Source organism: Schistocerca cancellata, chromosome 5 (genome assembly GCF_023864275.1).
Source record: "Schistocerca cancellata isolate TAMUIC-IGC-003103 chromosome 5, iqSchCanc2.1, whole genome shotgun sequence".
Lineage (NCBI taxonomy): Eukaryota > Metazoa > Arthropoda > Insecta > Orthoptera > Acrididae > Schistocerca > Schistocerca cancellata.
Window position 1 is genome coordinate 516369436 of NC_064630.1, and position 14363 is coordinate 516383798.

Consider the following 14363-nt stretch of genomic DNA (forward strand, 5'->3'; position numbering starts at 1 on the left):
AATCTAAGGAACAGATAGTAATCTCTGAAAGTATGTATCTGGAATGTAGCATTGTATCGAGGTAAAACGAGTACAAAAAAGCAATTAAGAAAAGAAGAGATTAGACGTGTTTATAAATGTGGCGCTACAGGAGAATTCTGAAGTTCAGATGATGATGTTTGGTTTGTGGCGCGCTCAACTGGGCGGTTATCAGCGCCCGTACAAATTCCCAACCTTTGCTCATTCCAAACTCGCCACTTTCAGGAACGATGATGAAATGATGAGGACAACACAAACTCCCAGTCATCTGGAGGCAGATGACAATTCCTGACACCGCCGGGAACCAAGCCGGGGATCCCGTTCTCGGGAAGCGACAACACGACCACGAGACCACGAGCTGCGGACTGAAGTTTAGATGGGTAGATGGAATAACTAATGAGGAGCTACTGAATTAAACTGGAGAAAAAATAAATTTATGTCGGAATCTATATAAAAGAAGGGATCCGTTGACGGGTCACAATCTGAAGCATCAAGAAATCTTGAAATTGGTAAGTGCGGGAAGTGTATGGGGGATGGGACGATAAAAATTGCAACGGGAGACCAAGTTTCGAATATAGGAAGCACATTCAAATGGGTGTAGGTTGCAGTAGTGATGGAAAAATGGAAAGATGAAGAGACTTGCACAAGAACTGCGTTATGACAGTCTTCGGATTGAAAACCAAATTGGGGGCACATGATGCAGTAAGGAAATAAATTTATATTAAAGAAGCAGCTACGAATAACGACTCATTTTAGAGACGATACGGGCTGCAAATGGAGGAACGCCCTGACATATGTGAGTTTACAAAGAGAAGACTGTCGTGGCCCGGCATCTGGGAAAAGGTGTTTCGGAAGTGGGGAAGATAGTCTGCTTTTCGCGGGCTGTTGTCGTGAGCATATATGTAAACCGATAGAAGGAAGGTGAAACCACCAGTAGGTCGGTTGAATCACGTTCCTTGATACACCAGGTCGACGATCGTCTCCAGACGAACAGATATTCGAAACATGGACTGCGCCACGCATTCTGGATGGCAGGGACTGTATGGAGACATTCACTTGGGCTTCCATGGGACCTGCCGTAGTAATCGATGATACCGTGATAGATTTGGACTATGTAAACTTAGAACTTTCCGTAGGTGACTGTCTACTGCTATTATATAAGTTTAAAAAGTATATTATGTTCATTATATAACGGTTTCGATTGTTATAATCATCTTCACAGCAGAAAAACTGTTTACGTCTGTTGTGTTGGCAGAAGAACCAACACCGTGTTACTAGTGGAGGCCGAAATGCACGCGTTTTAGCTCACACAGGCTGGCGTGAGGAGGGAAGGACTATACTGACGTGAGGTCTGGAACATGACAAGGAATTAGAATTCAGAAAGCGGACGTAATTAGTTTGATACTTAACTTTAATCCATTAATAATGAACGTCGCTCTTGACGGTACATGATTCACAATATTATCTGTTCAGAATACATTCATAGTAACTGAATATGGCGCCTTCCTAGGTCGTAGCAAATGACGCAGCTGAAGGCTATGCTAAACTGTCGTCTCTGCAAATGATAGCGTGTGTAGACAGTGAACCATCGCTAGCAAAGTCGGCTGTACAACTGGGTCGAGTGCTAGGGAGTCTCTCTGGACTAGACCTGCCGTGTGGCGACGCACGGTCTGCAATCACTGATAGTGGCGACACGCGGGTCCGACGTATACTAACGGACCGCGGCCGATTTAAAGGCTACCACCTAGCAAGTGCGGTGTCTGGCGGTGACACCACAACATCAATAGATCAAACATACATTTCCGTCAAAAACAAACCGACCAAATGTAGAACACGCATAATTGTCATAATACGCTGAAGAGCCAAAGAAACTGGTACCCCCGCCTAATAGTAGTGCTGGAGGGAACTGACACCATGAATCCCTCAGGGCTCTCCATAAATCCGTAAGAGTATGAGGGGGTGGAGATCTCTTCTGTACAGCACGTTGCAAGGCATCCCATTTATGCTAAATAATGTTAATGTCTGGAGAGTTGGTGGCCAGCAGAAGTTTTTAAACTCAGAAGAATGTTCCAGGAGCCACTCTGTACCAATTATGGACATCTGGAGTGTCGCATTGTTCTGCTGGAATTTCTCAAGTCCGTCGGAATGCTCAATGGACACGAATGGATGCAGCTGATCAGACAGGGTGCTTACGTACATGTCATCTGTCAGAGTCGTATCTAGACGTATCAGGGTCCCATATCACTACAACTAAACACGCCGCACATAATTACAGAGCCTCCACCAGCTTGAACTGTCCCATGCTGACATGCAGGGGCATTCATGAGGTTGTCTCCATACCCGTACACGTCCATCCGCTCGATACAATATGGAACGAAACTCGTCCGACCAGGCAACATGTTTTCAGTCGTCAACTGTCCAGTGTCGCTGTTGACGGGTCCAGGTGAGGAGTAAAGCTTTATCGATGACGCTTCGTTGAATGGTTCGCATGCTGACACTTGTTGATGTCCCAGCATTTAAATCTGCTGCAATATCTGACGGGGTGCACTTCTGTCACGTTGAACAATTCTCTTCAGTCGTCTTTGGTTCCGTTGTTGCAGGATCTTTTTCCGGCCGCCGCGATGTTGGAGATTTGATCTTTTACCGGATTTTTTTATATCCACGGTACAATCGTGACATGGCCGCACGGAAAAATCCCCACTTCATCGCCACCTCGGAGATGCTGTGTCCCATCGCTCGTGCGCCACCTATGATACCACGTTCATACTCACTTAAATCTTGATAACCTGCCATTGTAGGAGCAGTAATCGATCTGACAACTGCACCAGACACTTGCCTTATATTTGCGTTCCCGACCGCAGCGCCGTATTCTGCCTGTTTACATATCTCTGTATCTGAATACGCATGCCTATACCCGTATCTTTGCCACCCTGTACAGTATGACTTAAAACAGTCCACATAAACGAGCTGTGTCTTACCACAATTACAATAGTACCAATTATGCTCTTATGGAGCATGAAATAAACTAATTAACAAATCACTGCGTGACCTTTCTCGGACGTTAGAATAAGCTTTCACTACACGATGCAAGATCCCACTTGGAATGATGTTCCCCACGCAATCCAGCATGAATCCCGAAAACACGGATAATGCTGGTCTGCTCTTGGCATATGACTTCCTAAAAGCTGCGTATAGGCTTAACCAGGAGAATTTGGTGTTTCTAGGCTTACGAAGAGCTTCCGATTCAGTAGCGTGCTGACACAGTAAGAATAAAATGTTCTTCTGGAGCATCTAACCACGTCAGCGCCACGACTGCAAGTTTCTTGACAGTCATAAGACAATAAAGGTATTCTGTATGTAGAATCATGCACAGACAAGAGATAATTTTGTATAACAGTTGTCCATCAAATAAACTGTAGTGTCTTGTTTACTTATTTATGGCACACTTAGAGCTGTAGGAATACATCTTTAAACTTTACACACAGTGGTAGTTTACTTAACCTTCATATTAAAATATATATAATTGTGGCTAGTATGTAGCGTATCATTGGGTTCCTGATGTATAGGTCCGAACCTCAATGTAACTTCTAAACGATGTAACCATTTTAACAACAACGTGGACTGTCAGTTTTATTATGCAACATGACTTTATTACGAGATGTATATATAACACATTACTGCAAAGTTTTCGTCTTTAGTCATTTCCATGTTTTAAATATGAGACACGTATAAGCAACGCTATACATGTGAAACTGGGCGAAGGCCGAAACTAACCAGTATGAAACAACAAGTAAAGAAAAACAAGAAGCTTACGAGATCTACATAAATAATCCCTCTAATGAAAAATACAATGAATACCCCGAGAAGGGAAATAATGCGAAATACATAACATGGAACGCGCACACAGAATCATGGGAACGCTTCATTAGCAATTTAAAGCATTATTTACGTGGAAGACAAACTATCACTTATAAATTGATCAAGTCACTCAGCAGACGAGAAAATGATCGTATACCTGGTAATAATATAGGAGAGAACGAATGGATAGCTCATCATAAAACTTCTGGTGTGATGATACTTTAATTCAGGCGTAACCTGAACCTAATGACACAAAAGACCGGGACGATATTGATACGTGAGAACTGATGGAAGCTCTAAAAGCCACAAAAACATGGGACGAGACTGATTTAGATGTTATTAATATGGAACTGTGCAAATATGGAGAGTTATTCCCACAGCAAAGACTTCTTCATATATTTAATTAATGTTGGACAAATAAGAAGGTACCAAAAGAGTGGCTGAGAGCCAAGGTAATAACCATCTTTTATAAAGGGTGATAAAATAAATGGAGTAACTATCGATGTGTAAGCCTCCTGGATTCAGCCTGGAAGTTATAAGTTATGCCAAAGTTCTGAATGCAAGACTTGATAACCCTTGGAAAAGTTAATAACTGAAGAGCAGTCCGTGTTAGAAAAAGGCGATCAACTACTGACAATGTTTTTGCTCCGCACAAGTTATAGAAAAGAGACGAGAATTCAATAGGGAAACCAATCTTGCTTTTGTAGATTTTGAGAAAGCATTCTATAACGTGTATAGAGAAATGCTGTAGAATATAATGATTGAACGAGGTTATCCGTCTCACATCGTAGACGCTATTAAGAGTCTGTACCCAAATACTGAATTTTTTATAAATATGGGAAATATAACGACAAAGCTAATGAACACAAACAGAGGGGTACGACAAGTATGCTGCGTTTCTCCAACACTCTTCAACGAAGTAATCATGAAATGGTAAACACTGAACATAAATGGAGTGACACTAGATTGAACGTAATTTTATACGCAGATGACCCACCTCTTATTACAGAGAATGAAGATGACGGTAAAATGAGGAATCTATAAGTTGCAGCAGATAGCCTGAGATTGCAGCCTAACACTGCCGATAGATAAAACGAAATTGATAGCATTTCAGAACATACTACGAGTAAGATGTAAAATAGTCTTGAATAACAAAATCTTGGAGCAAGTGAAACATTTTAAATATCTAGTATGTGACACCACTTAAAAATATAACCATGACACAGACCAAAAGTTAAATAAATTTACTTATATATGTGGAACCATCGTAAAGTTTGCAGAATAAAGTCAGGAAACATGGCCAGCTGAAGTTTTATAAAACAATAGTGGTAACAGCCATTACTTGTGAACGTGACGCATGGGTAGCAACACGAGGCCAATAAGGTAGAATACAAGGTCAAAAAATGAGACTTCTGGAGAGTGGAAGGATTTACAAGGGAAGAGCGTAAAAGAAATGAAGGAATAAATAAAGTAAAGGAAAAATAGGAGAAAATGGAAGGAACATGTAGATCGTACGGGTGGAGAAAGATTCCCGGTTAAGGATCCAATTATAAATGCACTGGAAGAAGAAATGTAGGAAGTATGCACAAGAAATGGAGTGCCGCAACAGGCAATTTCCCTAAACGTGAAGTGAAGAAGACGACGAAGACCACTGATTACATGAACACTCACGCACGATGCAGTGATTTACCGTATATCGAGGTACTGATTACTCCTCTAGTGTGGGTGTCAAGCATCTGTCAAGAAGCGTCGCTATGGGTACAATATTGTCCTCATGTCGTAACTCGATGCACAATTCAGATCCATTTAACACTGTCCATCAACTAACATGGCGACAAGTATAAATTCAATTGGAACAATTTTCAGTTATCGTTACATCATCACTGGTATTGTTAAAAATTTACAAACAAAATTATTATTTGTGCTTCCTGTATGTTTGTAGTAAATCTATTCCCACGTCGAATTTAAATATACATAATTCTAGGTGCTGTACTATACGTTAAGCAGATTTTGCAACGGTTTGCACAGGACTAAATTGCTGAAAACTACAATCATTAGTACATTGTAATTACTATTTTTGTTCTGTGCAATGCAGTTTTCGAAGTATCTTTAATGACGGCCTTCCGGACTCTGCAGACTCTTCACATTGGGTGTTTTAAGTTTACACTCAGAGCGGAGATCGAATGTTGTCGGTAACTGATTGAGGATAGGCGGGGAGGTTCCCAGGACGCCGTTCACACCAGCTGGACCAATCTCACACCAGCACGGCGAGTAGCGGCAACCATTACGCAAGACACGCAAAACATATAAAATAGAAGGAGGCAGATCCTCAGTTGCATTAGAGGCGACGAGAATTTACAGACGCCACGGGGGGAGAGGAGAGGCTGCGGTTTTCTGAGTCTAGTGAAATTGGCACCCCACTTTCGAGAAACATACTTTTTTTCAGGGTGATTGATAGGTAGCCTTTAGTTCTGGAATTCTGTGCGAAAAATTTGAATATTTCAGCAGAATTTCACAAAAAAATTGTGAGTGAAGAGAAGGCCTTTATCATCGATCACTATAAATTATTCCTCTATTAATTTATTTACTGGAGGCAGCAAGATCTTACTTTCACGTCTGGAAAACGGTCATGAGCACCCACCAGCTCTAGAATATTTGTTACACAGAAAAAGTCTTGCAATTACGTTAAAAGAAAAGGCAGAGATTTAGATTATGTACCTTTAAAGCTTATTCTTAAAGAATTAGGTAACAATCAGACAAGATGAAACGCCTTAACGATGAGGTATATAAGTAGTATACGCAACATTACTACTAACGCTCATTTGAACACTATGGTGACGCTTGCTCAATTTGTGATCTTGTGCAGTCGTCACTCCAGAGTCTAATGTAAATGTTATTATTGAAAAATAACACCCATAAAAATGTACAGTATAACAGAATTGAAACGCGTTCTCGACTTTGAATAGTTTAAAGTGATCGATGATAGAGGCGGTCTCCTCCCTCATAATTTTTTCCCTTAAAATTCTGCACAGCTGTTAAAATTTTGCAGACAACTGAGGACTATAGCATATCAATCAAAACTCTGAAAGAAGTTTCTATTTGTCGAAAGTCAGGTGCCCACTTCACCAGTAGCATTGCAATTATCTCGCGAACTATAATCAACGGAAGAAATGTCGCTAGCGTTTTCTGTAGAGTTCTTGGAGACTTATTCAGAATTGTGATCATAATTTTTTTCACAAATTGGCAAATCATTTTGTTTTACGAGATTAAAATTTTCCCGAGGACTATTGTCTTGTTGCGAAATCCTACAGAACTATTAAATTTTTTGGAGAGAACTAACTAAAGCATATCTACCAAAACCTCTGAAAAAGTGTTATTTCTCGGATGTCGGGCATCAACTTCACAAGACTGGTTTCCTGCCCTTACGAACCGATAACTGCTGCTCGTGCAGTTCATACCTTTAAATAATAACCTTTTGTTGCCTTTCGCCGCACGGGATTAGCCGAGCGGTCTGGGGCGCTGCAGTCATGGACTGTGCGGCTGGTCCCGGCAGAGGTTCGAGTCCTCCCTCGGGCATGGGTGTGTGTGTTTGTCCTTAGGATAATTTAGGTTAAGTAGTGTGTAAGCTTAGGGACTGATGGCCTTAGCAGTTAAGTCCCATAAGATTTCACACACATTTTTTTTTGTTGCCTTTCCGAAAGCACCTTCGATAGACTCGTTATCGAAAGATACCCGTACACCCAGTTTTTCGACACTGGGGAGAAGACATGTTTTACTGGAACTTTATGAGTAGAAAGTCCAACTTTCACTCCCGAAAGAGACTGTGTATATTTTTTTTACGTAACACTTCCTGATAGCGTGCAATTTCTGCCATGGGTTTGGCTCTTATCTTCCGCAGAACTTTGTCGTTAAAACAGCTTTCTTCACACTTCGGTCGTGACTTTGTTGCTGACTCTGAAGTCACTTTAGTGCTGTTAAACATTCTATGTTCCATTTGAAATATAGCAAAGACGCTAACCAAGCCGCTATCAAATACTTGTAAAGTATTAATACAGGCGGCTGCAGCCATCGACCGAATGGGATAGAGCAGTGATTAAGGAACTAAGTTTGATTATTCCACAATAGTTTCTTTCAAAGGACACACTTGTAATGCTTGCCATTCTTTCCAGCTCTTCAATTCTACTCTGTCTCTAGTTATTTCACCGTCAAAAGGATGTTAAACCGTAATCTTCCTCCTTTATGTATCGGAAAAGTGTTCAAACGTGTGTGAATTTCTATGGGACCAAACTGCTTAGCTCATCGGTCCCTAGACTTACACACTATTTAAACTAACGTATGCTAAGAACAACACACACCCTCATGCCCGATAGAGGACTCGAACCTCCGGCGGGAGGGGCCGTATGTATCGGAATAACAATTCAGTCTGTGCTACCCTGCTTCACCGTTTGTCTAAGGAACTGGAGCAGTTTTCATTCTGAGGAATTGTATCACCGAGCGAAATATCACAGAGTAAGATACCCAATTGCCAGTATGACGGACGGTAGTTCAAATCCTGTCTGACAGATTCAGATTTTCAGTGGTTTCTATAAATCGCTTAACGCTAATGCCGATATAGCACGGCTATTTCCCTCCCGTGTTCTTTTCCAGTCTACATCTACATACATACTCCGCAAACCGCCAAACGGTGCATGTGGCACGGTGCCACGTACCACTGCTTGTCATTGCCTTTTATGTTCGACTCGAAAATGGAACGACGGAAAAACTACAGTCATTAACCTTCGTACGAACCTTGTTTACTCTTATCTTCGCGATCGTTGCGCGCGATTTACGTTAGCGACAGAAGGATCGTTCTGCAGACTGTTACAAGTGCCAGTTTTACAAAAATTTCTCAAGTTCCGCTAAAATAATGTCTTCTTACCTCCAGTAATTCCCAATTGAATTCACAGAGTGTTTCCGGAATGGCTCCGAGTTGATCAAATCCAGCTGCACGCCTGTGAACTGCTTGTGTCTTCCTTTAATCCAACCAGGCAGAGATTCCAGGATGAATTTTCACTCTGTAGTGGGAAGTAGTACGCTGATCTGAAACTTCCTGGCAAATTAAAAGTGTGTGCCTGACCGGGACTCCAGTCTGGGGCCTTTGCTTTTCATGGGTAAGTGCGCTCGAAGGTTGGGCGTGAGTTACTGATGGAAGCAGAGCTGTGAAGGTGGGTCGTGAATCGTGCTCGGACCGCTCAGTCGGTAGATAACTTGCCCGCGAAATGCAAAGTTCCCAGGTTCGAGTCCCGGTCCGGCTCAGACTATTATCTGCCAGGAAGTTTAACTCCAGCAGTAATTAGGAATGGGTCGCGTGTGTGTTATGTACGCCATTTCCTTTATAGATGAAGTACACTTTCCTACACCTGTCCCAATATACCGAAGTCGGCCGTTCACTTTCCCTAAAGCCAACCTTACGAGCTCGTTCCGTTTCATGTCGCTTTGCAGCATTAGGCATAGGCACTTAAATGTAATCGACGGCATTGTGTCAATCAGCATACCACAGATACTGTATTCGAGCATTACAGGTGCGTTTTTCCTACCCCTTTGCATTAGTTTTCGACATATAGAGAAAGCTACCATTCATCACACCAAATAGAAATTCTGTCCAAATCATCCTGTACTTCCTATAGCCACTCAACGACGATACTTCCATTACACGGTAGCGTCATCAGCAATCAGTTCAGATTGTTGCCTACTCTATTCGTAAGATCGTTTATGCATACACAGTTCAACACTCCGTCGCACTTTCGTAGGGCACCGCTGACGATAGCCTAGTCTCTGATGAATACTCGTCTCGAAGGACAACGTACGGGGTTCCATTACTTAAGAGATCTGCGAGCCACTCTCATATCTGGGAACCCATTCCGTATACTCAGATCTTCGGTACCAGTCTAGAGTGTGGAACTGTGTCCAACAGTTTCCGGAAATGTAGGAATATATGTGATTCGAAAGATGTGTTTACAAGAATAGCGCAAGCTGAATTTCGCAAGAGCTACGCTTTTTAAATATGTGCAGATGTGTCGAAAATTTTATTTTTTTGAAGAAATTTACTATATTCGGTCTTAAAATATGCAAGCTTGCGCTCTATTTACTAATGACCTCGTCTTCAACTGGAAGTTCAACCCTTTTTTTCTTTCTTTCTTTTTAAAGGATGGCATAAGTATCATCGATCATGAGGTATGATTTAAATGGATCAGTTACCAGGGATATTCGGGCGCTTGTATGTGATAATGGTTGCCCCACACCATGAGCGCCCATACGAAGGGGAATGAGGGGGAGGGAGGCAAATCGGGGGTATGAAGTATTTTTAATGTTTTTAAAGACAAAAGGTGACTTGTAAGTAGCCATAGTAAAGTTCCAGTTCCAGCCCTGTTAGAAACAAACATAATACCGCCTTTTAAATCTTTTTTTTTTTATAAAAATGCCTCACTGAACTATATTTCTTCCTTTCCCTGAGGGCTAGGGAAGGGGCACAGACCCCTCACCCCGTCCCCCCTTGCTCCCTGATATGGGCGCCCTTGCCCTACTCCATTTTTGGTAGGCGTTCACATTATTTCTCGCAAGCTTGTCAGCGCGTTTGGGTCAGCGCTGCGGTCTGAAACGTGATTCGTTGCTGACGCTGGCACTCAGCCAAGCGGGCGCCGATGGGAGACGCCCCTCAAGAGCGCAACCCGAGACGACATGCTGATCGACTGGCGACGCTGCTGGAGGCGCAGAGGCGGCGGCTCGCGGCTGTGCCAGCGGCCTGCGGAACCTGTTTGTGTGGCCAGCCGGGCAGTCGCACGTGCCCTGGTCGGGATAGCTGCGCCAGATACTCGGCGAGCGAGGCGCCTGACCAGTGATCACGGCGAACAGTTACACACAGATGCGAATCCAATGGAAAGGTCATGCGTGTCACGTTCTCCGCCAAAGAACAATTTACTGATACACTTTTTCAATTTCCAAACGTTTTAGCCAAGTTGTGGAGAATGATATTCGATGAAAACTAAACCTGGCTGGCTGCAGAAAACCTACCTGCCATCTAAAGGCGCCTATAGATAGGCTGCCTCTACATGCTGCCAACAACAAATCCGACGTGTTCGTAAGTCTTAGGAAGTAGAGTTCGGCAAGACAGAGAAAAAAAATTAAATTATTGTGCGGCATTGTTGGCCGGGAGGCCTCGTCCGAGGAACTTCGGCCGCCTGGTGCAAGTCTTATATCAGGTGACGCCACAATGGGTGACTTGCGCGTCGGTGATGATGAGATGATTACGGAGACAACACAACACCCAGTTCACGGGCGGAGAAAATCTCCAACCCGGACGGCAGTCGAACCCGGGCCCGCTGCATGGTAGGTAACTACGTTACCACTCACGTAAGCAGGCGAACAGAGAGGGGAAGATCTTCCAGAAAGAAAAATAAGGCTCTCTATTAGCAATCACGCCGTTTACACACCTAGATAGAAACAGTAAGCAGAACTGTATTCAGAATCGTTGTGCTAAGTGAAATATTGATAATGATGACTGCTCACTTCTAATTTTGTTTTTTAATTTCGCCGCGCGGGGTAGCCGGCTGTTGTCACGGTCCGTGCTGCTCCCCACGTCGGAGGTTCGAGTCCTCCCTCGGGCATGGATGTATGTGTTGTCTATAGCGTAAGTTAGTTTAAGTTAGATTACGTAGTGTGTAGGCTTAGGAACCGATGACCTCAGCAGTTTGGTCCCATATGACCTCACCACAAATTTCCGAAACTTTCGTTGCTGTTGTAGTTTTTAAATCAACTGCATGACACATGTATGTGCCATATTGCCACATTAAGTGATGAGCAGTATTGAAATGATGTCAGTTAATTCTTGATTTTCAATTTATTTGAAGTTATGTTAATAATATCTGCGAAGCACCAGTGCAAAAACTATATAAAACATTTAATGTACTTTATTGCTGCTGTTTTTTTAATTAAAATCCTAGCATCTGCGGCATATTAAAAAAAATGGTTCAAATGGCTCTGAGCACTATGGGACTCAACATCTGTGATCATCAGTCCCCTAGAATTTAGAACTACTTAAACCTAACTAACCTAAGGACATCACACACATCCACGCCCGAGGCAGGATTCGAACCTGCGACCGTAGGAGTCGCGCGGTTCCGGACTGAGGGCCTGAACCGCTAGACCACCGCGGCCGGCGAATATTAAAACTTGAAATAATAGAAAGTTGTATTTATAGGGAAAGGAAGCACGGTTCGGGGGAGACAGACCGAAAATGTGGACATGGATGATCTTGGAAAGTAGGCTACAAACTGAACGGAAAAAAAAGAAAACCTCCAGAGAGACTACAAGGATAAAAACATTTCATAAATCGCCCTCGATCATAAACCAGTTGTGACCCTCAGCAGAACCGAATGCAGAATTAGTGCTGTCTTACGTATGGCGTTCTTCAGTGTTTCCTCATACGAAGGAAGCACAGAAAAGAGTGAGAATCTTGAATACTTTGATATTCCAGGAATACATTTTATGGCCGTCTGTCACTGGTAAATGCACTGTATCTTGGCAACAACAAATGCAGTTGAACCCGCACATACGGACTTCCTAATTTCACCAGACGCGTACGACGCTATACCACATTGTGGACTACTAACCAACATACGATCATATGGGGCGTCTACCCTGATATGTTATTCGGTCGAGAAACATTTGACTAATAGAACCCAGGATACGGTACGGCGAATATTCCACAGAAACGAAAGTGGCTTGGGGTCTGTGCCAATGAAGCACAGCGGGTCCTCCAATGCTTTTGATATACTTAAAGGTACGTCCACCTCAGTCAGCTTCAAAGCATCGATTTTTTAAGCTACAACTGTGTAGAATATCATATCATAACCGTAAGTTGGCACCTCACGTAGGAACAAAGTTTCGTGTTTAATAACATGGTTCGTATAGGCTGTAATGTGATTTTTATTTAATCACGTGATTAACTAATTTCGACTACTTGTCATTGTCAAGCACTTGTAAAACCAACATGAAAAAGCACTACAGTATCTGCATACATCGCCATGCATAAATAGCACTTTACACACCTCACCTTAAGATAAAACATTCTTGCACAAATTTCTTACAAGCACATGGTTACCACGTTTTATTAATGAGAGGTATGTATGCAGACAATTTAGTGCTTTTCCATGCTGGTTTTACAGGTGCTTGACAATGACAAGTAATCTAAATTAACCGATCGCACGACTAAATAAAACGTTACAGCCCACTATGGACCATCTTTACGTTTATTAAACATCTGGAGACTGTGGATCCCCACAAATACAAAATTTTAAAATGACATGTCATTTAGTTCGGGCACACAGGGGCTCCTTGTGGCAGCAAACACGCAAAAAATGTGGAGCAGGAGGATTTAGAGGTAGATTAAAGGCTCGTTAAGGTGACGGGATAAAAGATTAGGGAAGAGTATGAACATTTTTACAAAAATTCGTTTTTAATCTGATGTAAATCATACTTTTGTCTTTAAACCGTGTTTCTCGATACACTGTTTTTCAAGCTGACGGAATGGATAATAGGCACACTAATAAAGACATCTTTCTGAGATCTCGTTGAATTACTCCTCGGGCATGACCGCAAGGAGTAATAGGCAGTTTGTTAATTTTAATTTATTCATTAGTTATTGCAAAAAACGTAATCAAAGAAACACGAAAAAACTACATTTTTGTTTTAGGCATCCGCGATCTTTTTTTCCAAATTTAAAAAAAACTGTGCTATTACTCCGTGTGCAATATCGTACATTAAGAAAATCGCTTTTTTTTTTTATTTCAGATGATATCTGCAGACTGGAGAACTTCCGTCGTGAAGACAACTCATTTTGGACAGAGCAACTTAAACTCCTCGGATTGGGGGGGGGGCTTCATGATAACTGAATTTCTTTAAAAATCAAAAAATGTTGTCAAAGAATCAATAAATAATGTGCAAAAAGAATTACGCTGATTGCTTCATTAGTTTTTCCAAAAACTTCATAAAAATCCCTTATTTTATAAGCTGACTGTGGAGAATGGATCCTTTAATGATTTATCAGACTATCAGCATCACCCAAGATTCTCCACTGATCCGGCTGTTGTGCTTAGGGAAGTATCGCCAGTCGATTTTAAGGAACTGCAGGAGGACTTCGACAAACTTCCACACGCAAAAAACGTTAGCTCTCGTTAAATATGCACTTATGTTCAGAAAAAAATCAGAACACGTTGAAGGACTAGAGACAGAACGTTCATATTCACAGTATGTTTTGCAGGAATGATTAGCATTTGAACCACGTCAGCCCGCGGGTTCAAGGTCAACATCGATATTCCGGTGCAACACCACCTGCTGGTTAAACGTGCCCGCGGCTCTCGTTGTCGCTATAAGCCGAAGGTAATGGATAAGTGTTACTTGAGCAGACGTGCAGGGTGCCTCGTAGACGTATGAGCGAACTTTACCGTCAA